Below are 26,282 nucleotides of genomic sequence, written 5' to 3'. Positions count from 1 at the left end.
ACCCCTGTCAGAACTACAGATCACAAAATGTCCGACCGCCAAAACTACAAGTCCCAGAAGCAAGGGGAACCCTCGGAAGGTGGAGCCGACTCACAGATAAAGGGTCAAGAAAAACCAGGAAGAGGGAGAGAGAGTGCTGGAAGGAGCTATGAACAATAGAGAAAGAGACTATAGAGATTGGCTGGATTTACCGTGTATGAGCTGGATTGTTTTGGACTTACCTGTTGGCGTTTGGACCTGGACCTACCGAGAACCCGATTCGTGTACCGAACCCTGCTATCCTTGACCTCGCCTACGGCCTGGGTGGACCAGGACGGAGAAACAAACACACAGGTACTGTCCTGTTCGAAAGAACTCTCATTCTTGGGTGATTTGGTGACAGTTTACCACTTAGTTTGTGACAAACGCTCCTAACCTTGAAGAGGTTTGCCACACGTGGTGGAGGATGCAGGCATGGACTAACATACCACTGGTTAGGTAGAAGAAAAAATAAATAAATGTTCAGTTAGCACTCCAAAGGGGAGTCAGGTTTTTTTTTGTGTTTTGGCTTTGTTTGGTTAGGACAGTTTTTCAGGAAAATTAGTATGGAGGGAGCCATACAGGCCCTGTTACAAGCGGCGGCCGCCCAACAAGAGGCAACTAGAGCTCAACAAATAGTTCATCAGGATGCAATGCGAATGTATCAGGACACGTTACAGATCCAGCACCGCACCAACCAGCTGCTCACAGAAGAGCAAGAGAGAAACACCCGGGAGTTAAGAGAAGGCCTAAAGGGGCTAGCGGACCAAATTGGGGCTCAATTACCAGCTGCAAATACCCAAAGGAGGGCCAATCATTTTCTTCAAAAAATGACAGCGCAGGATGATGTGGAAGCATATCTTACCACCTTCGAAAGGACGGCAGAGAGGGAGAAGTGGCCGAAAGAAGAATGGGCAGGGCTTCTGGCACCATACCTGGCAGGGGACGCTCAAAAAGCGTATTTCGACCTGGAGTTGAAAGATGCACAGGATTACGATAAACTAAAGGGAGAGATCCTGACTAGACTGGGAGTGACTGATACCGTGAGGGCACACCGCTTCCACCAGTGGTCCTACCGACCGGGACAACCCCCACGAACACAGATGTTCGACTTGATTCACCTGGCACGGAAATGGTTGCGACCAGAGACCCGGTCATCCGCCGAGATTGTCGAGACCATCGTACTCAACCAGTTTCAGCGAGGTCTACCCCAAGAAGTGAGACGATGGGTTGGCCAGAACGAGGTACTTTCCGCCGACCATCTCGTGGGCCTGGTTGAACGGTATTGTACGGCAAGAACAGCTGAGCAGGCACAGGAGGAAAGATTCCCGTTCCCCAGGCATGGGCGAACCAGTGGACAGGGTAAGGCTGTCCCAACATTTAGAGGGGGAAGAGAGCAGCGTGGGGCCATGAGGAAAGAATCAGAATCAGGCCAAGACACTAAGGGAAAAAATGGAAACCGGGACTGGGGGTCGAGGGGGTCTCCCCCCCCGAACCCCTATTATCTGTTACAATTGTAATCAACCAGGACATATTGCAGCCTACTGCCCTATTAAAGAAGAGCCAATGCAATGTAACCTTGGTGAAAATGAAGATGATATACGGTATGCATGTCCTGTTGTAACCACTGTACTTGAAAGATCAAGAAACAAACATATGTGCAGGGTGAAGGTTGAAGGGAAAGAGGTTGAAGCACTGCTGGATTCCGGCAGTATGCTAACCCTGGTCGTTGCAGGCCTAGTGCCGAATCATAAACTGGATACAAGACAGGATATCAGTGTTACATGCATTCATGGGGATACCCGTCTGTACCCCACGGCCTTAGTGAGCATACAAACAGAGGACGGTCTGCTGGATTATGAGGTCGGCGTGGTCCCAAAGATGCCATATGATGTAATATTGGGTCGAGACTTTCCTAACTTTGCGAAGTTAGGCCACAAGAATGGCATATTTGAGAAGCCAACAACCCTGACCAAGCAGGAAGAAGCATGGGGCCTTCAACCAAAGCCAAGAAAAGAGGTCTCCCAGGGGACAACATCACAGGTGCTAGTAGGGGAGGAGGAGGATGAAGTGGCAAACCTCGCTGATAACGAACAGCCCAGTACTAGTGGGGCTGGGGTCGATCTGAATCCAGAGGACGACGATCTAGAACCAGCAGACCTGGCAGGGTCCTTGACTAATTTTGGGACGGCCCAAAACCAGGATCCAACGCTGCAGCAAGCCAGAGCAGATGTGCAGGTCGTAGATGGTACTCCCATAAATGTTGGGATGATGCCTAATAGTTTTCCCCACTTCATCATGAAAAAGGGTTTGGTGTACAGAGTCTCGAAAATAGGGGTTGATGTGGTGGAACAGTTGTTGGTTCCCACTCGGTACCGGAGGACAGTACTGGATCTAGCTCATGGGCACATTCTGGGTGGACACCTTGGTATCGATAAAACCCGAGACCGGATTGTAAGGAGGTTTTACTGGCCAGGAATTCAAGCTGAAGTGGCTCGGCATTGTGGAGAGTGCCCGGAGTGCCAGTTAACAGCTCCCGACCAGCTTTTAGAAGCCCGTTAGTGCCACTCCCCATAATCGAAACGCCATTTGAGAGGATAGCGATGGATTTAGTGGGCCCACTACCCAAATCCGCCAGAGGGCACCAATACATTCTGGTCATTCTAGATTATGCCACTCGCTACCCAGAAGCCATTCCCCTTCGGACGATGACTTCCAAAAATATCGCAAAGGAATTAGTGCTCTTGTTCACCAGGGTAGGGGTTCCAAAGGAGATCCTTACCGACCAGGGGACCCCTTTATGTCCCGCCTTATGGCGGACCTTTGTAAACTGTGGCAGGTGAAACAGTTGAGGACATCGGTTTACCATCCTCAGACGGACGGGCTGGTTGAGAGATTCAACCGAACCCTGAAGTCAATGCTCAGGAAGGTAATCGATAAGGATGGGAAAAACTGGGATTGCATGTTGCCGTATCTGATGTTTGCCATTAGAGAGGTTCCTCAAGCCTCGCTGGGGTTTTCTCCCTTTGAGCTGGTATATGGGAGGCATCCCGGGGAATCTTAGACATCGCCCGGGAAACCTGGGAGCACCAATCCACCCCGTATACTAGTGTCATAGAGCACGTCACGGAAATGCAAGATAGGATAGCCACAGTCATGCCCATCGTCAGAGAGCACATGAGACAAACACAGGAACACCAGCGGCACACTTATAACCGGCAGGCTACCCTGAGGGAATTTCAACCGGGAGATAAGGTGTTAGTGCTGATCCCCACGGTAGAGTGTAAACTACTAGCCACATGGAAAGGACCATATGAAGTACTGGAGAGAATAGGAGAGGTCAATTATCGGATCCGACAGCCAGGTCGACGGCCCCAGGAACAGATTTATCACATAAACCTGTTAAAAGCATGGAGAGAGAGAAACACTAATGGTCACATACCCCACACACATTCAGGAGACAGCCGAAGTAAATATTTCACCCACTCTGTCCCCAGCGCAAGTACAGGAAGTAAAGACCCTGATCCAGAAAAACAGAGATGTGTTTTCAGAGGTACCTGGCCGAACTGAGGTTACGGCTCATGATATCGTTCCCTACCAGGGAGAAAAGTGAGTATGAGGCCATATCGGGTACCCGAGGCTCGACGGGCCGCGATTAGAGCAGAGACTGAGAAAATGTTGACAGCTGGAGTGGTCGAAGAGTCACATAGTGAGTGGTCTAGCCCAATTGTGATGGTCTCCAAGCCCGATGGGTCTTTGCGGTTCTGTAACGACTTTCGGAAGGTAAATGAAATCTCGAAGTTTGATGCCTACCCCATGCCCCGAGTAGATGAACTACTGGAGAAAATCGGTCATGCTCGGTACATTACGACCCTTGATCTGACAAAAGGGTACTGGCAAATTCCTCTGACCCCCAGGGCCAAAGAAAAGACAGCCTTTGCAACACCTGACGGTTTGTTTCAATACACCGTCATGCCATTCGGCTTACACGGGGCCCCAGCCACCTTTCAACGGCTCATGGACAAAGTCCTAAAACCGCACAAAGCATACGCCGCAGCTTATTTAGATGACGTGGGGATCTACAGCCCAGATTGGGAATCCCACTTACCCCGGGTACAGGCAGTGTTAGACGCCCTTAGAAAGGCAGGGCTCACGGCAAACCCTGCCAAGTGTTATGTGGGGTTAGAGGAAGAGGGTTAATCAAACCCCAACATAAGAAGGTGATGGCAATTATAGAATGGCCGAAACCAGTAAATAAGAAGCAGGTTCGAGCCTTCCTAGGGCTGACCGGTTACTACCGGAAGTTCATCCCAAGTTATGCCACAGTGGCCGCCCCTCTTACCGACATGACTAGAGCCAGAGGGCCAAACATGGTCAAATGGGATGAAAGGGCCACCAAAGCATTTAGGACATTACAGGAGGCTCTCTGCTGTAATCCAGTGCTGGTGGTACCAGACTTTGAGAGAGAGTTTGTGGTTCAGACGGATGCCTCAGAGGTCGGCTTGGGAGCAGTGCTATCCCAAGAGGTAGAAGGGGTGGAACATCCCATCCTGTTTTTAAGCAGGAAGCTGGAACCACGGGAAACCAACTACTCAGTCGTTGAGAAAGAGGCGCTGGCAGTAAAGTGGGCTCTAGAAAGCCTGAAGTACTACCTGCTGGGGCGCCACTTCACCCTCATCAGTGACCATGCCCCACTCACCTGGATGCATAGGGCTAAAGAGAAGAACGCTCGGTGATGCGGTGGTTTTTGAGTCTCCAACCGTTTCATTTTGACTTGAAACACAGAGCAGGGAAGGAAATGGGAAACGCGGATGGGTTATCCCGCATGCATGCATATTTTGCTGCGGTAGCCCGACCTAGGGGGTCGGATCTAGGGGGAGAGATATGTGGCAAAGAAGGGGGTCGAGTGATAAGTGGCAGATATGTGAGAGCAGAACTAATAAACGGGCTCTGCCCGATCACTAAAATGGCCACCCCTGTCAGAACTACAGATCACAAAATGTCCGACCGCCAAAACTACAAGTCCCAGAAGCAAGGGGAACCCTCGGAAGGTGGAGCCGACTCACAGATAAAGGGTCAAGAAAAACCAGGAAGAGGGAGAGAGAGTGCTGGAAGGAGCTATGAACAATAGAGAAAGAGACTATAGAGAAAGAGACTATAGAGATTGGCTGGATTTACCGTGTATGAGCTGGATTGTTTTGGACTTACCTGTTGGCGTTTGGACCTGGACCTACCGAGAACCCGATTCGTGTACCGAACCCTGCTATCCTTGACCTCGCCTACGGCCTGGGTGGACCAGGACGGAGAAACAAACACACAGGTACTGTCCTGTTCGAAAGAACTCTCATTCTTGGGTGATTTGGTGACAGTTTACCACTTAGTTTGTGACAAACGCTCCTAACCTTGAAGAGGTTTGCCACAACTTGTTGAACTATAACTGTCTTAAATGTGCATAAAAGCACCATAGGCTTGAATGGATTCACAACTTCTCTTGAACCATGAAAGCTACAAACACCAAACCAACTTTGACACGAACAGACTGACACAACATAGATTGCTTGTCAAAAGATTGTTGATGGTATTTCCGGCAACGGCGACGCTCTAACATGACTCGTCTGCTTAGTGTCATCGAACTTTATACATTTGACACTTTTTAGGTATCTTGACGGTTTACCCGTTTGTTGAAAATGTAATACGTCTCTTTTATCGCCAAAACAAAAGATGCCCAAGCTTGAGCAGACGAGGTGTGGAAATGTGCCCCTTCGGCCTCGGAGGATGCTAGCTCTGGCAAAACACCATGATGATTCAGAATGGAGATGGACAAGGGTATAACAAAAATTGTAGAGACACTTTCTGAACGCATAATCAAAATGTATTTGCTGTTTAATCAACTCCATGAAGACCAGAAAGTCACAAAGAGAAGACTGACAAAGTTAGAAAAAAGACCACGCTTCAATTTTGGACGTCCGCGAGTACGTGGATCAAAAGCACAAGAGGTTGGAAGACGGCATTTCGAAACATGAGGAGAAATTAGATTCTCACAAATGTCCAAAGGTGCTCAAATTTTAGGTTGCAAGGTTTCCCGGAGGCTGTGGAGGGAAGAAATGCCATCTCTTTTCTACAGGAATGGATTCCCAAAATCCTGGATCTACCCCCTTCTCTGCTGCCTGAGCGAAGGGAGAGCTCAAGAATGGAGGTGCTGTCATCAGGATGATGGTGATTTTTTTTTTTTTAACTAATTGCCCCTTTTCCTATTTCATATTTGAGGGATGATGGTCATCGTCTGGTAAAGGTTATTATTTATTCATCATAGCTTGATGTCTTTTTTCCTGGGGTGCTTGGGTGCGCTTTTGCTGCTACGCGACACAGGTTTCGGGGCACCTTGGGGAATGGCGATTGGTTGACATTTGAGTGTACTGGTAGGCGCGGCTGAGGGTGAACATGAACGCATCCTCCATTTTTTTATTTTCAGAGACATGCTCAAATGGGGCTAAATAGTCCTGTCTTTTTTATTGCCGATGTTTGTCGCTTTGATTGACATTTTATTTTGTCTCAACTGACAATTTTCATGTTACGGGGATCCATGCGCTATACGTATCATTTAGATTGAACCTAATTTGGGTGATGCTATGCACAGCAGGTATATCTATTTTAAAGACAAGCGTCGAATGGGTATGGGGTTTTTAACTTTCAGTTCGGGAGGAGGTTGCGTTGGTGGTTTAGAGTTTGCCAAAAGGCACCTAAAGGACTCTGACGTTGAGAAACAAGATTCTCTGGTCTGATGAAACCAAGAATTAACTCTTTGGCCTGAATGCCAAGCGTCATGTCTTAAGGAAACCTGGCACCATCCCTATGGTGAGTCATGGTGGTGGCAGCAGCATCATGCTGTGGGGATTTTCTTTCAGCGGCAGGGACTGGGAGACTAGTCAGGATCGAGGGAAAGATGAACGGCGCAAAGTACAGAGATCCTTGAAGAAGACATGCTCCACAGCGCTCAGGACCTCAGCCTAAGGTGAAGGTTCACCTTCCAACAGGACAACGACCCTAAGCACACAGCCAAGACAACACAGGAGTGGTTTCGGGTAAGTCTCTGAATGTCCTTGAGTGGCCCATCCAGAGTCCGAACTTGAACCTTATCGAACATCTCTGGAGAGAACTGAAAATAGCTGTGCGGAGACGCCCCCCACCCCCATCCAACATGACAGAGCTTAAGAGGATCTGCAGAGAAAAATGGGACAAACTCCCCAAATATAGGGGTGCCAAGCTTGTAGCGTCATACCCAAGAAGACTTGAGGCTGTAATCACTGCGAAAGGTGCTTCAATACAGTACTGAGTAAGGGTCTGAATAATTATGTAAATGTGTATTTCAGGTTTTTATTTTTAATACATTTGCAAAAATTACCAGTTTTTGCTTTTTCATTATGGAGTTGTGTGTGTGAGAGGGGGGGGAAACAACAATCAATGTTAGAATAAGGCTGTAATGTAACAAAATCTGGAAAAAGTCAAGGGGTCTGAATACTTTCCTGAATGCACTGTATCAGGCTCAAGTAGATTCGTTGGAGAACAAATGTGAGATCTGGAAAATGAACAAAGTAACAGCTGATGACTCAACTCTACAAAAACTAGACTCAAAGCGATTGGAATATAACAACCTGGCGACCTATAAAGCAGAAAACACATTTAGGAGAACAAAACAAACCTACTATATGAACATAGTGATAAATAAGGAAAGTTGCTTGCTTGGCAGATAAGGCGAGAGGAAGCTAGTAGAGTTATTAGCTCTATTAAGATGTCCAATAACAGTTGTTCAGGGTCCTGAGGCAATTAATTTACTCTTTAGAGAGTTTAATGAAACGCTGTCCAAGTCTGAAAGGGATACCCTTGCCACAATGCATGAGTTTTTGAACAAACTCAATTGACAAGCTTTAACTGATGAGGATCGAAAGGGTTTTGGAGAAAGAGATTACATCTGAAGAAATTAGCGAATCCATTTTCAACACCGCTGGGAGAAAATCACCAGGGTTAGACGGATTCCCTGTTGAAATCTATAGAACATTTTTATCCAAACAAATTCATCCTCTTTGCAATATATTTATTCATGCCATAGTAGAGACAGATAAGCTCCCAGATACACTTGAACAAGCACTGACCGATATCTTTATTGAACACTGCATATAAAATTGTTGCTAAACTCATAGCTCTTAGACTAGATAAAGTTCTTCCTGACTTGGTTGAGAAGGACCAAACCGGCTTAGTAAGAAACCGCTCTTCTCCTGATTTTAATATCAGAAGATGATTTAACATGATGCATTATGTATAGAATGGTCAGGAATCTGTAGTGGTGGTTTAATAAGATGTGGAAAAAGCTTTAGACCCCATAGAATGGAACTACTTGTTTAAAGTTTTAGAGGATGAATATTGGACCTAAATATCTCGGTCTGATTTGGATTACTGTACAAATGTACGGTATCTCAGATCCTGACTAATGGAAATGTATATGGGACCTTTTCAGGATATAAAATAAACCTATCAAATAGTATAATCATGCCTTTTAACCGAACTGCTATGCAGAACCTGATTTTTAGACCAGACGTTTTCTTGGAGATGCCAGAAAATGACACATCTGGGATTGCAAATTCCTTCTCAAATGAATAAGACCTATCAACTGAACTATATTCCACTTCTCAAAAAGGTTGGGAAAGAGTTGGATAGATGGCTGGATTTACCAATTGCTCTTATTGTGTAATTATTCTACCTTTTTATAACCTTGGCCTTTCCTATTACCAATTTTTTTTCAAACAACTTAATAGTTGACCCACTGGCTCCAGGTCATCTACAAGTCCATGCTAGGTAAAGCTCCACCTTATCTCAGTTCACTGGTCACGATGGCAACACCCACCCGTAGCACGCGTTCCAGAAGGTGTATCTCACTGATCATCCCTAAAGCCAACACCTCATTTGGCTGCCTTTCGTTCCAGTTCTCTGCTGCCTTTGACTGGAACAAGTTGCAAAAATAGCTGAAGTTGGAGACTTATCCCTCACCAACTTCAAACATCTGCTATCTGAGCAGCTAACCGATTGCTGCAGCTGTACATAGTCTATCGGTAAATAGCCCACCCAATTTACCTACCTCATCCCCATACTGTTTATATTTATTTACTTTTCTGCTCTTTTGCACACCAGTATCTCTACCTGTACATGACCATCTGATCATTTATCACTCCAGTGTTAATCTGCAAAATTGTAATTATTCACCTACCTCCTCATGCCGTTTGCACACAATGTATATAGACTCTCTTTTTTTTCTTTTTTTTTCTACTGTGTTATTGACTTGTTAATTGTTTACTCCATGTGTAACTCTGTGTTGTCTGTTCACACTGCTATGCTCCATCTTGGCCAGGTTGCAGTTGTAAATGAGAACCTGTTCTCAACTAGCCTACCTGGTTAAATAAAGGTGAAATAAAAATAGGAATGTCTCTTCATTTCAGTTGAAAGGAAGACCTCCCAGAGTGAAACTCAAAACTTTTTATTCAATCTATAATCCGGAGGAGTGCTTACTCTGACTTCCAGTTGTGTTTCTGTTCAAGGCTGTGTGGGTATGGCAAGATAGAACAAGTTCACCCTCTTGGAGACAGACAGAGGAAGTGAAGTGTCTTTCCCCTGTCTCATTGGCATCTATAACTTACATGAGCCCACCTAAAGCTTTGATGGGTCTCACAAATTACTTTAATTAAAAACACTAAATATATTGAAGTCTGTAAACAGAAGGGCGTATGTATATCTATATATACACTGCTCAAAAAAATAAAGGGAACGCTTAAACAACACAATGTAACTCCAAGTCAATCGCACTTCTGTGAAATCACTCTAGTGGTAGCATGAGACGGAGTCCACAACCCACACAAGTGGCTCAGGTAGTGCAGCTCATCCAGGATGGCACAATCAATGCGAGCTGTGGCAAGAAGGTTTGCTGTGTCTGTCAGCGTAGTGTTCAGAGCATGGAGGCGCCACCAGGAGACAGGCCAGTACATCAGGAGACGTGGAGGCCGTAGGAGGGCAACAACCCAGCAGCAGGACTGCTACCTCCGCCTTAGTGCAAGGAGGAGCAGGAGGAGCACTGCCAGAGCCCTGCAAAATGACCTCCAGCAGGCCACAAATGTGAATGTGTCTGCTCAAACGGTCAGAAACAAACTCCATGAGGGTGGTATGAGGGCCCGACGTCCACAGGTGGGGGATGTGCTTACAGCCCAGCACCGTGCAGGACGTTTGGCATTTGCCAGAGAACACCAAGATTGGCTAATTCGCCACTGGCGCCCTGTGCTCTTCACAGATGAAAGCAGGTTCACACTGAGCACATGTGACATGTGGAGAACGTTCTGCTGCCTGCAACATCCTCCAGCATGACCGGTTTGGCGGTGGGTCAGTCATGGTGTGGGGTGGCATTTCTTTGGGGGGCCGCACAGCCCTCCATGTGCTCGCCAGAGGTAGCCTGACTGCCATTAGGTACCGAGATGGGATCCTCAGACCCCTTGTGAGACCATATGCTGGTGCGGTTGGCCCTGTGTTCCTCCTAATGCAAGACAATGCTAGACCTCATGTGGCTGGAGTGTGTTAGCAGTTCCTGCAAGAGGAAGGCATTGATGCTATGGACTGGCCCGCCCGTTCCCCAGACCTGAATCCAATTGAGCACATCTGGGACATCATGTCTCGCTCCATCCACCAATGCCACGTTGCACCACAGACTGTCCAGGAGTTGGCGGATGCTTTAGTCCAGGTCTGGAAGGAGATCCCTCAGGAGACCATCCGCCACCTCATCAGGAGCATGCCCAGGTGTTGTAGGGAGGTCATACAGACACGTGGAGACCATGCACACTACTGAGCCTCATGTTGACTTGTTTTAAGGACATTACATCAAAGTTGGATCAGTATGTAGTGTGGTTTTCCACTTTAATTTTGAGTGTCACTCCAAATCCAGACCTCCATGGGTTGATAAATTTGATTTCCATTGATAATTTTTGCGTGATTTTTGTTGTCAGCACATTCAACTATGTAAAGAAAAAAGTATTTAATAATATTTCATTCATTCAGATCTAGGATGTGTTATTTTAGTGTTCCCTTTGTTTTTGAGCAGTGTATATATAACAAACACCTTTCTATAATAATCATCCCCATCTTACACAAAGCCCTCATAGTATTACAATTTCTTGGTTAAACAAAGGAATTAAAACATTTGGTCATCTGTATAGAGAAGGTGAACTATTATCCTTCCAACAACTGGCATCTCACTTGTAGTTAGTGCATTCGGAAAGTATTGAGAACCCTTGACTTTTTTCAAGTTTTGTTACATTACAGCCTTACACTAAAATGGTTTAAATAGTTTTTTTGCTAATTTACACATAATACGCAATAATGATCGAGTAAAAAACAGGTTTTGGACATTTTTTCACATTTTAAATAAACTGAAATCAATTTTACATAAGTCCTTCAGGCCCTTTTACGCAGTACTTTGTAGAAGCACCTTTGGCAGTGATTTTTAAAGCCTCATGTCTTAAGGGGTATGGCACTACAATCTTGGCACAAGATGTCACTGCACAGCTATTTTTAGGTCTCTCCAGAGATGTTTGATCGGGTTCAAGTCCGGGCTCTGGCTTGTTCCCTCAAAGACACTCAGACTTGTCCCGAAGCCACTCCTGCACTGTCTTGGCTGTGTGCTTCGGATCATTGTCCTGTTGGAAGGTGAACCTTCGCTCCAGTCTGAGGTCCTGAGCGCTCTGGAGCAGGTTTTCATCAAGGATCTCTCTGTACTTTGCTCCTTTCAACTTTCCCTCGATCCTGACTAGTCTCCCAGTCCCTGCCACTGAAAAACATCCCCACAGCATGATGCTGCCACCACCATGCTTCACCGTAGGGATGGTGCCATGTTTCCTCAATCTTGGTTTCATCTGACCAGAGAATCTTGTTTCTCATGGTCAGAGTCCTTTAGTTACAAGCGGGCTGTCATGTGCCTTTTACTGAGGAGTGGCTTCCGTCTGGCCTGATTGGTGGAGTGCTGCAGAGATGGTTGTCCTTCTGGAAGGTTCTCCCATCTCCACAGAGGAACTGTAGAGCTCTGTCAGAGTGACCATCGGGTTCAGGTTCACCTCCCTGACCAAGGCCCTTCTCCCCCAATTGCTCAGTTTGGTTGGGAGGCCAGCTCTAAGAAGAGCCTTGGTGGTTCCAAACTTCTTCCATTTAAGGATGATGGAGGCCACTGAGTTCTTGGACCTTCAATACTGCAGTAATTTGTTGGTATCCTTCCCCATAATCTGTGCCTCGACACAATCCGGCCTTACAGCTCTACAGATAATTCCTTCGACCTCATGGCTTGGTTTTTCCTCTGACATGCACTGTCAACTGTGGTACTAATATAGACAGATGTGTGCCTTTCCAAATCATGTCCAATCAATTGAATTTACCATAGCTGGACTTCAATCAAGTTGCAAAACAAACTAAAAAATATGAGTAAGAGTAAGAAATAAAAGTAACAAGTAGTTAAAGAGCAGCAGTAAAATAACAATTGCGAGCCTATATACAGGGGGCACCGGTAAGTCAAGGTAATTGAGGTAATATGTGCATATAGGTAGAGTTATTAAAGTGACTATGCATAGATAATAACAGAGTAACAGCAGCGTAAAAGGGGGCGGGCACTGCAAATAGTCTGGGTAGACATTTGATTAGATGTTCAGGAGTCTTTTGGCTTGGGGGAAGAAGCTGTTTAGAAGCGTCTTGGACCTAGACTTGGCGCTCCGGTACCGCTTGCCGTGCGGTAGCAGAGAGAACAGTGACTCGGGTGGCTGGAGTCTTTGACAATTTTTAGGGCCATCCTCTGACACCACCTGGTATTGAGGTCCTGGATGGCAGGAAGCTTGGCCCCAGTGAGGTACTGGGCCATACACACTACCCTCTGTAATGCCTTGCGGTCGGAGGCCGAGCAGTTGCCATACCAGGCAGTAATGCAACCAGCTCTTGATGGTGCAGCTGTTGAACCTTTTGAGGATCTGGGGACCCATGCCAAATCTTTTCAGTCTCCCCCATTCCCTTTTACAACTTCTATCATTACTACTGCTGTTACTACCACTTCAACTTCTTTAATTACCATCTTCTAGTTTTTATAGAGTTCTGGCAGACAATGCTGTCTCAACTCTTTCATTTCCTAAGTTACATTCAAGACATGCCCACCAGGTTGCAAATCAACCCCTAGTCCAAGGCACATGTAGTTCTCAGAGGATTTTCTACCAAGCCTTTAAGGTTTAGCTATTTCTATATTGCATATTCCTTTTCAGACCCTAGGGCTATGGGTCGATTTGACCTTGGGCATAAGTGTCTGTTACCATGTGTTCTCTCTGTTCCCATCTCTTGTTGAACTGGCTGACGATGAATCAGGGATGATGGTGCCTTCTCTCCAGGGTCCATCAGAGGCATGAGCTACAGCCACCTGTTCTCTCTCTTTCTCTCTTTCCCTGTCTCTCTCCAAACACAAAAGAAACCTTGAATTGAAGAAACCGTCATAAGAATTCTGAGAACACCTGTACATTTTTTTCTCCCTTTACCAGTCAGGCTTGTGAGGGCATGTCAAAAGCTCTACGAATGATTTGACAAAGGGAACCCAGACAATATTTAATGTAGGGAACTTTTTCCCCCCTCTTTCTGTTTTCTCTTACACTCTGCAGCAGACAGTGTCATTTAATTTGATGGCCTTGCGATGTGGACTGGAGAGCAAAAATTAAAGTGCGTCCCTCTGAAACTAAGACCGCTGTCATGAAGGGGGCTCGATAGACATGCCATCGGCATGGCAACAGGGTTTCAGGTCTCATTTTGGAAGTCAGGCGGTTCATGAACAACTTTTCCCACTTCCTGCCAGGGGAAGCAGGGTTTTCCCTGTGGATCGAGGGGTCCTGATCAATATATCCTGCTGATGTGGCCTAGAGCAGGAACGGCACAGTGTGTGAGCAGATCTCTTATTTGAATCCTCCTCCTCTTCCGTTGTTTCCAGGTACTGTTCTTTCTCCCCACCTACAAGCTTCTCTCCCCTCTCTCTCCATTGTGTGTATTATAGCAGGTAGAGATCTCCGTGGGTTGTGTTCTGTTGTGTGTTAACAGCAGAGCCTTTCAGGAATGCGAATGGCCTCATTAAGACCTGGAATTATGTACGTGTTGTATGGCTCCTGCTGCTGCCACCCCTGCGGCAAGAGACTTAACGAAAGGAGACCTCACTGCCACCAGAAATGTGTGTACACGTACACACACACACACACACACACACCGTGAGATGTCAGCTGAGAGAGAGCAACAAGTAATATGTGTTTCTTTGATGTATGCTCTAGCCTGGCCAATCATCTGGTTCTGAAATCACTCCATCCCTCTCTGTCTGCCTGGACCCATGGGGCTCCCTGTCGACTCACTACAAGATGTATGGATGCTGACAGATAGGACCCTGCGGTACGCAACGGCATAATAAAAACAGACATTGGATGGCAGCTGCTGTGACTGTAATGTATTTGGTTGTAGACCTTCTTTTTTTATAAACAGGCTCATTATAGAGCTATTAGTTTTCCCTCTCTGCACAGTGAAACAACAGTCATGCGTGTTCGTTAGAGATAACCCAGAGGAAATGCTGTCTGCGGCTGCTCTGTTTCCGAATTGATAATTACGTCTTGTCTCGTGGATACAGAGGAGGCCCTATATTACAATTAGTGGATTTGTCATTCCATCCTTAACCAACGTGATTATTTATGATATGATGGTGATGTGGGACAAGATGTGTGGAGGCCATTTTAAACATCCTCTGTATTCCTTCCTGTTGTATAATGTACAGGCAACTGCCAAAATAAAACAAACACTTGAGCAAATGAGGGATACAAATAGTGACGTGGTAAAACAAATCGGTGAGGAAATTCTGACCATGTATAAAAATGCCCAGTGGCCCATTACTTAAGCCGCCATGGCAAGAAGAAGAGATCTGTGACTTTGAAAGAGGGGTCTCAAAGGAGCACAGGGGGTTTAAGTATTAATATCAAACAAATGAGGTAAATGTCATTTTTATATCACACGTCCTATTAAGACACTATGTTGGTGTTTACTTTATTTTGTCCTTTACTGGATATTAGCGCTGTGATGGTCACAGACTTTTGGATGACTGTAATTGGCCTGCCAAATGACCTTAGTCTCTGTAATAACCGTTCGAAAAGCACTTTTTTTAATGAATGTTTTTGAACATTTTCACCTTTTCTCCGCTCCTGACTGCATGTAGAACTTGCGTTCCCAGTCGAGTCAATGATGTCATAATGGCTGAACTGGTGGCCGTTGTGAGCAAACCAGGAAATGTACCCATCAATATGGGTTGTGACTGGAGGGAGAAATGTTACGACTGGAAGCAGAGCTGCAAACTCTCACGCATTGGTCTTCAGAACACACGCATTTGACAGTCTTCTCACGGCACGCCTCTTTTAGCTCACGCATTGGTCTTCAGAACACACGCATTTGACAGTCTTCTCACGGCACGCCTCTTTTAGCTCACGCATTGGTCTTCAGAACACACGCATTTGACAGTCTTCTCACGGCACGCCACTTTTAGCTCACGCATTGGTCTTCAGAACACACGCATTTGACACTCTTCTCACGGCACGCCTCTTATAGCTCACGCATTGGAAAGTAATACTTTTATTTGTCTAATTAGTCCACAATACCAGGCAGCCATTGTGAGTGTACCCATGAGTTTACCAGTCAAATTGCCAGGGTTAGGGGTTCCAAGCCCATTTTATTCATTGTTTGCTACTACACCTTGTAAGTTTCATCACGTTGTAAGACTCCATGGTATCGCAAAGGACTCAACCACGGAAATGCCTCGGCCATCCCGTTTTCAGTCAATGTTTTGTCGTCGCCCCCCCCCCCCAAAAAAAACCTGTTGGTCATGAAAATTATCTTCACCCATAACTGTCTGTTATACGGTAATTGTGTCGTTCCTACTGTGTACGTCATTGAGGATGCAGTAATATAAAAAGTGTATAATTTGTATGTTACTCATCCAACTAAATAGAACTCTACATTTCTCGACTTCAAGTTTGGCATGATTTATCTTATGCCTTCCCTTAATTACGTTGCTTGTTAAACCAGTATTGCTTTTATTAATAATCCATAGCTCTTTCGATGGGTTTGAATACTTTCAATCCAGTTGACGAATTTGCATGCATACGTTTCCCCTCTGACTGAGCCTTGCCTTGGTCGGAGCTAATGATATGCACTGAGTGTACAAAACAATAGGAACACCTGCTCTTTCCATGACATCGACTGACCGGGTGAAGCTGTGATCCCTTATTGATGTCACTTGTTAAATCCACTTCAATCCGTGTAGATTAAGTGGAAGACGGGTTCATTAATGTTTTTGAAGACTTGAGACATTTTTGACAATTGAGACATGGATTGTGTGTTTGTGCTATTCAGTGGGTGAATGGGCAAGACAAAATATTTTTGTGACTTTTGAATGGGGTATGGTAGTAGATGCCAGGCACACCGGTTTGAGCATGTCAAGAGCTGCAATGTTGCTGGGTATTTCATGCTCAAAAGCTTCCAGTGTGTATCAAGAATGGTTCGCCACCCAAAGGACACCAGCCAACTGGACACAACTGTGGGAATTATTGAAGTCAACTTTGGCCAGCATTCCATGCAACGACAAATTGAGGCTGTTCTGAGGGCATAAGGGATGTAAACTCAATATTAGGAAGGTGTTCAAATCAATCATCTTTCAATTTTAATCGCAAATGCCCTCAATTTTATGTTATCAATGGCAGCCAAGCAGCACTCGGTGTTGTCATACACCAAGCCATCTTACTTTTCCTGTGCTTCTTTCGACTTTGATCCAATCTTGTGTCCATATTTATTCATTCAAGTCTGTGTGGTGGTAGAAGATTCTGTTTAATCTGTCAACTGTCATCTCAAAAACATCCAGCCTCACTGAGCCTTCCTGATACCCAGCAGAACTTATATGTTTAAAGTATACATTCTCACCCACTTTTTAGAAAGTGGGCTGTTTGCGTGGTCTGCAAATGTGGTGTAGCTTTTGGCAGGCTTTTTTTCCTTTCTTTTTTTTAAAGAGAAGCAGCAGTAGATCGGAGCAGCATTCCTCAACTGGTTTTCGTGGTGTATGGTTTATTTCATTTTGATAAGTAACAGTAATGCATATTCTCTTTGTCTCCCCCCAAAACCAGTATGCTTAACCCAGCTGCTACAACAACAACAACAACAATCACAACCAGAGACAGGCAGTTGTAGCAGTAGGCCTTTAGTCCCTGGGCTGATCTCTCTGTCTAGCTCAGTGGTTCCCAAACGTTTTATTGTCCCGTACCCCTTCAAACATTCAACCTCCAGCTGCGTACCCCCTCTAGCACCAGGGTCAGTGCACTCTCAAATGTTGTTTTTTGCCATCATTGTAAGCCTGCCACACACACCCACTATACGATACATTTATTAAACATAAGAATGAGTGTGTTTTTGTCACAACCTGGCTCGTAGGAAGTGACAAAGAGCTCTTATAGGACCAGAGCACAAATAATAATATTATATTTTTGCTCTTTATTTTACCATCTTACATATAAAACCTTATTTGTTTGTCAAAAATTGTGAATAACTCACCACAGGTTAATGAGAAGGGTGTGCTTGAAAGGATGCACATAACTCTGCAATGTTGGGTTATATTGGAGAGAGTCTCCGTCTTAAATCATTTTCCACACAGTCATTGCCTGTATTTAGTTTTCATGCTAGAGAGGGCCAAGAATCCACTCTCACATAGGTACGTGGTTGCAAAGGGCATCAGTGTCTTAACAGTGCAATTTGTCATGGAAGGACACTCTGAGCGCAGCCCAATCCAGAAATCTGGCAGTGGCTTCTGATTTAAATTCAATTTTCACAGAACCGCTTGTTACAATTTTGATGAGGCTCTCTTGTTCAGATATCAGTAAGTGGACTGGAGGCAGGGCATGAAAGGGATAACGAATCCAGTTGTTTGTGTCATCTGTTTCGGGAAAGTAATTGCGCACCCAGCTCACTCAGGTGCTTCGCTATATCACATTTGACATTGTCCGTAAGCTTGAGTTCATTTGCACACAAATCATACAATGATGGAAAGAGCTGTGTGTTGTCCTTGTTAATGCAGACAGAGAAGAGCTCCAACTACTTAATCATAGCCTCAATTTTGTCCCGTACATTGAATATAGTTGTGGAGATTCCCTGGAATCCTAGATTCAGATCATTCATGCGAGAAAAAACAGGCCAGTTGTGTGAGAAACTCGTCATCATGCAAGCGGTCAGACAAGTGAAAATTATGGTCAGTAAAGAAAACTTTAAGCTCGTCTCTCAATTAAAAATAACTTGTCAACCAGCGCACTCATGTATGTTGCAAACGCGTTACATGGTCGCTGCCTATATCATTGCATAGTGCAGAAAATACACGAGAGTTCAGGGGCCTTGTTTTAACAAGGTGAACCATTTTCACTGTAGTGTCCAAAACGTATTTCAAGCTGTCAGGCATTCCCTTGGCAGCAAGAGCCTCTCGGTGGATTCTGCAGTGTACCCAAGTGGCATCAAGAGCAACTGCTTACACGCGCGTTACAACTCCATTATGTCTCCCTGTCATGACTTTTGCGCCATCAGTACAGATACCAACACATCTTGACCACCAAAGTCCATTTGATGTCAGAAAGCTGTCCAGTACTTTAAAAATATCCTCTCATGTTGTCCTGGTTTCCAGTGGTTTTCAGGATATCTTCCTTAATTTACCCCCCATAAACATAACGGACATATACCAGGAGCTGTGGCAGGCCTGCCACGTCTGTTGACTCATCCAGCTGTAGCGCATAGAATTCACTGGCTTGTATGTGAAGCAGTAATTGTTTCAAAACATCTCCTGCCATGTCACTGATGCGTTGTGAAACAGTGTTGTTTGATGGAGGCATTGTCTGGTATAGTTTTTTTTTGGCCTTTTCCCCCAGCATTGTCCCAGCCAAATCCGCGGCAGCAGGAATAATTTTGTCCTCCACAATAGTATGGGGCTTGCCTGTCCTAGCCACTCGGTAGCTCACCATAAAAGATGTTTCTAGCCCCTTCTTATTAATGGTATCTGTAGCTTTTATACGTGTCTTACTACTCAAAAGTAGTCTTTATTCTCGCTCAAAGTCCTGTGGCTTATTATTCAAATTATCATGTTTAGTTTCAAAATGTCTGCGCAAGAGTGAAGGTTTCCCTCGAGAGAGTAACGGTTAATGTGATTGGATGGTAATTATTTGACATTCTGGTGTTATTTCGCTTAACACTAGATGGATTAATATTATTTTTGGCAGTGAAGCGATGCTACTCCAGGCGAGGAAAAAAAACTCACCCAAATGTATAGCCCCGTTGGAAAATATAAATGTACTGTTTGAAAATGTGTCCGTATACCCTAGTTTGGGAATACCTGGTCTAGAGCATTGAATGGCACTTTGTTGCTCAACTTGGGCATCTAGCTGATAGTGAAATGCAAAACTACATCAGAGAAATTGTTGTTTACCCTCGGACTTGCAACGATACCTCCCAATCCCACTGATGTTTCTCAATGTTCATCAGCCCAATATCAACAAACCTGAGGCCGCTCAGCACAGCAGCAAGGAGCAAAATAAGGCACTGCTTAAAAGCTTCAGAATAATAGACTGCAGTTCATTTATAAACATCTACTATCCTGCTGCATATAGTGATTATCATTCTGGCAGCTAGATCTTTTTGTTTTTTGATCTTTCTGCTTTTTGTTCTATGTTGCTCTGTCTGCATGCTACCTCTTGCTTGTCCTATGTTGCTCTGTCTGTATGCTATGTCTTGCTTGTTCTATGTTGCTATTGTCTATATTGTAATTGTTTTTAATAACCTGCCCAGGGACTGCGGTTGAAAATTAGCCGGCTGGCTAAAACTGGCACTTTTACTGAAACGTTGATTAATGTGCACTGTCCCTGTAAAAATAAAAAAATTAACTCAAACTCAAAGTGCTGTTTCTAAAGCTTCACGGAACTTTCTCTTCCTGTTGGTAGTTAACGCTGTCCATTGCTAGCAGCCAACTCCTGTGGCTCCTCATCTCAGCCCAAACCTTTGTTTGGGTTGGCACTGAGAGTAATCTACATAGCTCCATCTCTTCCCAGCCCAATGAGCCCATAGCACCATCTGGCCACCTTTCTGCAGGGTTGCAGTTTTACATACAATTTAGGAGCGGGACATCAAACCAGAGTCAACTTAAGGCAGTGAAGCTGAAAATATTGTACCCATGGAAGGAAGCTACAAGGCATTGACATGAACAAAAGCAAAAAGATGGTGGTTTATGTCATTACTATAGTTACCAGCAGTTACGTTGCAGAAAGTTTAATATATTGTTTGGCTTTAATCATCGAGACATTGATATTATTATTTTTTTATTGTATGTTTAAAGCATGCAAAATACTTGCAGTGAAGCCGCTCAACAACTACATCACATTAGTCATCTAACAGACTCCCATCCAGAGTGACACACAGAAGCAACCAGGGTCAACGCCTTGCTCAAGGGCACGTTGACAGATCTCCCACAAGGTCAAAAACAGGTACCCGAACCAGCGATCCATCAGCCTCCGGCCCAAGCTCTCAACCGCCAGCCCTGCAAGATACCCACCCCCCACAGTTCCCAAAGAGCTCCCCTCAACTTCAACTGTGAGAGACGGAATCTAAAACAAAAATCCAGAAAATCACATTGTATGATTTTTAAGTAATTAATTTGCATTTTATTGCATGACATAAGTATTTGATCACCTACCAACCAGTAAGAATTCCAGCTATCACAGACCTGTTAGTTTTTCTTTAAGAAGCCCTCCTGTTCTCCACTCATTATCTGTATTAACTGCACCTGTTTGAACTCGTTACCTGTATAAAAGACACCATCCACACACTCAATCAAACAGACTCCAACCTCTCCGCAATGGCCAAGACCAGAGAGCTGTGTAAGGACATCAGGGATAACATTTCTCAAAGTACGATCTTTGTCCCCATGTGCAGTTACAAACCATAGTCTGGCTTTTTTATGCCGGTTTTGGAGCAGTGGCTTCTTCCTTGCTGAGCGGCCTTTCAGGTTATGTCGATATAGGACTTGTTTTACTGTGGATATAGATACTTTAGTACCTGTTTCCTTCAGCATCTTCACAAGGTCCTTTGCTGGTGTTCTGGGATTGATTTTCACTTTTCGCACCAAAGTACGTTCATCTCTAGGAGACAGAATGCATCTCCTTCCTGAGCTGTATGATGGCTGCGTAGTCCCATGGTGTTTATACTTGCGGGCTATTGTTTGTACAGATGAACATTGTACCTTCAGGCATTTGGAAATTGCTCCCAAGGATGAACCAGACTAGTGGAGGTCAACATTTTATTTTTTCTGTCTTGGCTGATTTCTTTTGATTTTCCCATGATGTCAAGCAAAGAGGCACTGAGTTTGAAGGTAGGCCTTGAAATACATCCACAGGTACACCTCCAATAGACTCAAATTATGTCAATTAGCATATCAGAAGCTTCTAAAGCCATTACATAATTTTGGGGAATTTTCCAAGCTGTTAAAAGGCACAGTCAACTTAGTGTATGTACACTTCTGACCCACTGTTATTGTGACACAGTGAAATAATCTGTCTGTAAACAATTTTGGGAAAAATTACTTGTCATGCACAAAGTAGATGTCCTACCTGACTTGCCAAAACTATAGTTGGTTAACAAGAAATTTGTGGAGTGGTTTAAAAACAAATTTTAATGACTCCAATATAAGTGTATGTTTAACTTCAACTGTATCAACTCATACAGTACATCAAAAATCTCTTTCCAACTATTTTGCAATCTGTATGGCACAGCTGTCAATATCCTCCTGGTCCTCAAATGAACCTGGTATACTTTCCTATTTATGCTATTTTTATTCCACCTCCAACTTTATATTGGACAGACAGACCAGTTCCCTGCCTCCTCCCGCTGCCACCTCCTCCAGTTTTGGGGTAATGCTGTAATCAATTGTTTGGATTGAGCGGACCTTCCCGTACAATTCTGATAACTCAATGAAAGACAACTCTACCATTCCAATATACAATATGATTTACAAACAAAATACCCATAAATACAGGTCTTTTTTCAACCAGCACATTTGAGTTCAGCCTTAATATTTGTTGTAATATTTGTTCTATCTTTTCAGGGGGATGGAATTGAAATTGTAGCCAGCTCTGCAATGCATTTTTCAAAGAAGCATCATTTTCAATTAATCGAAAATGAGACATGGCAATCTGCACAAAAGGCAAAAAGGCCATTTTTAAACAATGGATGAGCTTTTCTTAGTAATCTACTTGAGAACCATTTAAGGTTCAAGTAAAAACTTTTTAATAAGTGAAGCTTTTAGAGGTTTGTGCTTTTATATTTAATCATCTCAACCCACCCAATTCATTATATAGATAGGCACTCTATTTTTTTCTGGTTTAGCGTCCCACATAAACCTTAAAACATTTTTTTAGGAGAGCTGATTTATATATTTTGTGATATGAATACCAAGTATGTCAACTTCACCGTCAGACCATTTTATAGGTAGACTAGAGGGTAATGTAAAAGTTGTATTTTTTAAAGATCAGTACGTAATATTCTACACTAATCATAATTAGGTTTTTGTCCAGAAAAGTTATCTAGATCTTCAATTAAACATGGCAGTGGTCTAGTTTGCGGACTTAATATAAAACTTGAGTCATCCGCATACATGGACACCTTATTTTTTTTAAGCCTTGGATTTCTAATCCTCATGTTGTTATTTGATCTGATTTTAATAGCTAGCATTTCGATGGCTATAACGAATAGATATGGTGACAGCGGACACCCTTGAACTCCTCTTGACAATCCAAAACTCTCTGAGAAGTAGCCACTATTTACTATTTTACACCTGGGGTTGTTATGTTACCTTTACCCATTTTATTAGTATCACCGAAATTGAAAAAAATCCTGGTATTTATAAATCAAATCCAGTCTTACTTTATCAAAGGCCTTTTCAAAATCCGCTATAAATACAAGACTTTGCTTCTTAGATGTTTCATGGTGTACTATTATTTCTATTAGTTGTTGTCGTAAATTATGTCCAATGTATCGTTCATGTAAAAACCTGTCTGATCAGGATGAACAATAGCTGGTAAAACCTTTTTTAATTCTATGCATTTTTTTGCTATGCATTTTGCATCGCGACATTGAAGTGTAATAGGCCTTCAGGTTTTTAGACTGGATCTTTATATTTCCCATCTGGGTCTTGTTTTAATAATAGTGATATCAGACCTTCCTGCTAAGTACCTGACAGACTACCATTTCTATAGGAGTAGGTAAAACAAGGTAGCAATGGAGCTTCGGGTATATATATATATTTTTTTTTTAAAGGCTTGATATACCTCTACTGGTATGCCATCAAGCAATGGGGTTTTGATATTCTTTGGTTTGTTTTGAAGATGGTGTAATGTTAATGAAATTGCATTCATATTGTCATTTTCCCACAGTGTTTTTACTAACACACTGGCCTACTTAAATTCCTCTGCCCAAGGACATTTACACGTATGAGAAACGGTAACACCAACAGAACCTTTGCCTACTCTTTTCCCAGCTTAATTGCTTACTGTGGCATAGTACATTTGTTTATCTCGGACAGCAGACAGGCAAAGTGGCTTGTAATTAATTGTAAGAGATAAACATTTAGCGGACAGCGGAACCCCTTATGTCACACAAAATTGATTCTGTCAGTCCCTCTGTCCGCGGCCATTTGCAGATGTTATTATCAAACGAGTCTCAATCTCACGACAGGAAAGTAATCTTCTCTCCTCTTATACACTACATGACCAAAAGTATAAGGACACTTGCTCATCTCATTCCAAAATCATGGGCATTAATATGGAGTTGCCCCCCCCCCCCCCCCCCCCCTTTGCTGCTATAACAGCATCCACGCTTCTGGTAAGGCTTTCCACTAGATGTTGGAACATTGCTGCGGAGACTTGCATCCATTCAGCCACGAGCATTAGTGTGACCGGGCACTGATGTTGGGCGATTAGGCCTGGCTCACAGTCAGCATTCCAATTCCCAAAGGTGTTCGATGGGGGTTGAGGTCAGGGCTCTGTACAGGCCAGTCAAGTTCTTCCACACCGATCTCGACAAACCATTTCTGTATGGACCTCGTTTTGTGTACTGGGGCATTGTCATGCTGAAACTGGAAAGGGCCTTCCCCAAACTGTTGCCACGAAGTTCGAAGCACAGAATCGTCTAGAATGTCATTGTATGCTGTAGCATTAACATTTCCTGTCACTGGAAGTAAGGGGCCTACCACGGACCATAAACAGCCCCAGACCATTATTTATTATTTACAGTTGGTACGATGCATTGGGGGCAGGTAGTGTTCTCGTGGCATCCAGCAAACTCAGATTCGTCCATTCAACTGCCAGATGGTGAAACGTGATTCATCATTCCAGAGAATGCGTTTCCACAGCTCCAGAGTCCAATGGCAGCGAGCTTTATACCACTCCAACCGACGCTAGGCATTGCGCATGATGATCTTAGGCTTGTGTGCGGCTGCTCAGCCATGGAAACCCATTTCATGAAGCTCCCGACCAACCTTTCTTGTGGCAACGTTGCTTCCAGAGGCAGTATCGAACTCCGTAGTGAGTGTTGCAACCGAGGACAGACTATTTTTACATGCTTCAGCACTCTGGGGTCCTGTTCTGTGAGCTTGTGTGGCTTACCACTTCGCGTCTGAGCCGTTGTTGCTCCTATTCGTTTCCACTTCACAATAACAGCACTTAGATGACCGGGGCAGCTCTTGTCAGGCAGAAATTTGACGAACTGACTTGTTGGAAAGGTGGCATCCTATGAGAGTGCCACATTGAAAGTCGCTGAGCTCTTCAGTAAGGCCATTCTACTGCCAATGTTTGTCTATGGCATGCTTGTGTTCTCGATTTTTATATACCTGTCAGTAACGAGTGTGGCTGAAATAGCCGAATCCACTAATTTGAAGGGCCGTCCACATACTTTAGTATCTATAGTGTAGCCAGTGGTGTAAAGTACCCAATTGTCGTCACTTGAGTAAAAGTAAGAATGACTTAAAAGAAAATGACAAAAGTGACAGTCACCCAGTAAAATATTATTTAAGTAAAAGTGCAAAAGTATTTGGTTCTAAATATACCAATAGTATAAATCACTTCAAATTCCTTATTATTAAGCAGCCCAGATGGCAAGAATTTTTTTTTTTTTTTTAAAGTTTACGGATAGCCAGGGGCACACTTCAACAGTCAGACATAATTTACAAACAAAGCAATTTTGTGTTTAGTGAGTCTGCCAGATCAGAGGCAATAGGGAGGACCAGGGATGTTATCTTGATAAGTTTGTGAATTGGACAATTTTCCTGTCCTGCTAAGCATTCCAAATGTAATGAGTACTTTTGGGTGTCAGGGAAAATGTTAAGATTAACATTTATTTTCTTTATGAATGTAGTCAGTGGAGCGATTTTAGCATGTAAATCTTGGTGTGGCAAAAAAAGATGCATGCCAGCAAAGCCACAATATATTAATTGCACTCTAAAGGTGACACGGTGCCCACAAACTGTTGGGACAGCTTTATGTAGGCCCTAATAGCAGAGTCCCAACAGCAGTCCCAACACCTTGAACTGCTACACCTGGCTATCAGCAGAGCCTTGTCTGGCAGCGAAACAGTTCATTCAGCCTCATTTACTGCCTTTTTAAGATACATAGCTGATATGGCTGACTTGTTTAAACAAATGTGGGTTCTTCTGAGAATTGAGATGTACAAACTATGGCATAAGGGAAAGACGAGTGTATAAGAGGCAATCGTCATTTAGATTAAGACAATGACGGACGTGGTCAATATAACTATTTGTAAAGCACTTTTGAAATGTACAGCAACAGAATTCAGAACATGGGCCGTTCTTACAGTATTCTCCCTGTACACCAAGTCAGAACCATAGGATAAATAACGGGGCCATATAAGCAGACAATGAAAGCTCTTACAATTTTTGATGATTACATTTCTCTAAAATAGGCTACGTGCATGCACGTGCATGGCCTATGAACAGCTTACTACAAAACATACACTTAGTATTAATTTCTTAGCTACAGCATACATATCTCCCTGGCATATTACATTTATGCAGCATCATACAAGACATTTTTGGACTCTCCTTGTTGTGCTGT

At 43.9% G+C, this 26,282-nt stretch overlaps 1 protein-coding gene across 7 annotated transcripts in view; it reads left to right on the top strand.

Annotated features, from left to right (window-relative positions):
* The window catches only part of LOC115111760 (transport and Golgi organization 2 homolog), a 61,179-nt gene that overhangs the window by 22,875 nt on the left and 12,022 nt on the right, over window positions 1-26,282 (top strand). The gene's annotated exons all lie outside the window — the stretch shown is intronic.

The sequence above is a fragment of the Oncorhynchus nerka genome, linkage group LG27, assembly GCF_034236695.1.
Source record: "Oncorhynchus nerka isolate Pitt River linkage group LG27, Oner_Uvic_2.0, whole genome shotgun sequence".
Classification (NCBI taxonomy): domain Eukaryota; kingdom Metazoa; phylum Chordata; class Actinopteri; order Salmoniformes; family Salmonidae; genus Oncorhynchus; species Oncorhynchus nerka.
Note: the sequence above shows the minus strand (reverse complement) of the source record. Positions and strands in the feature narration are given on the sequence as shown.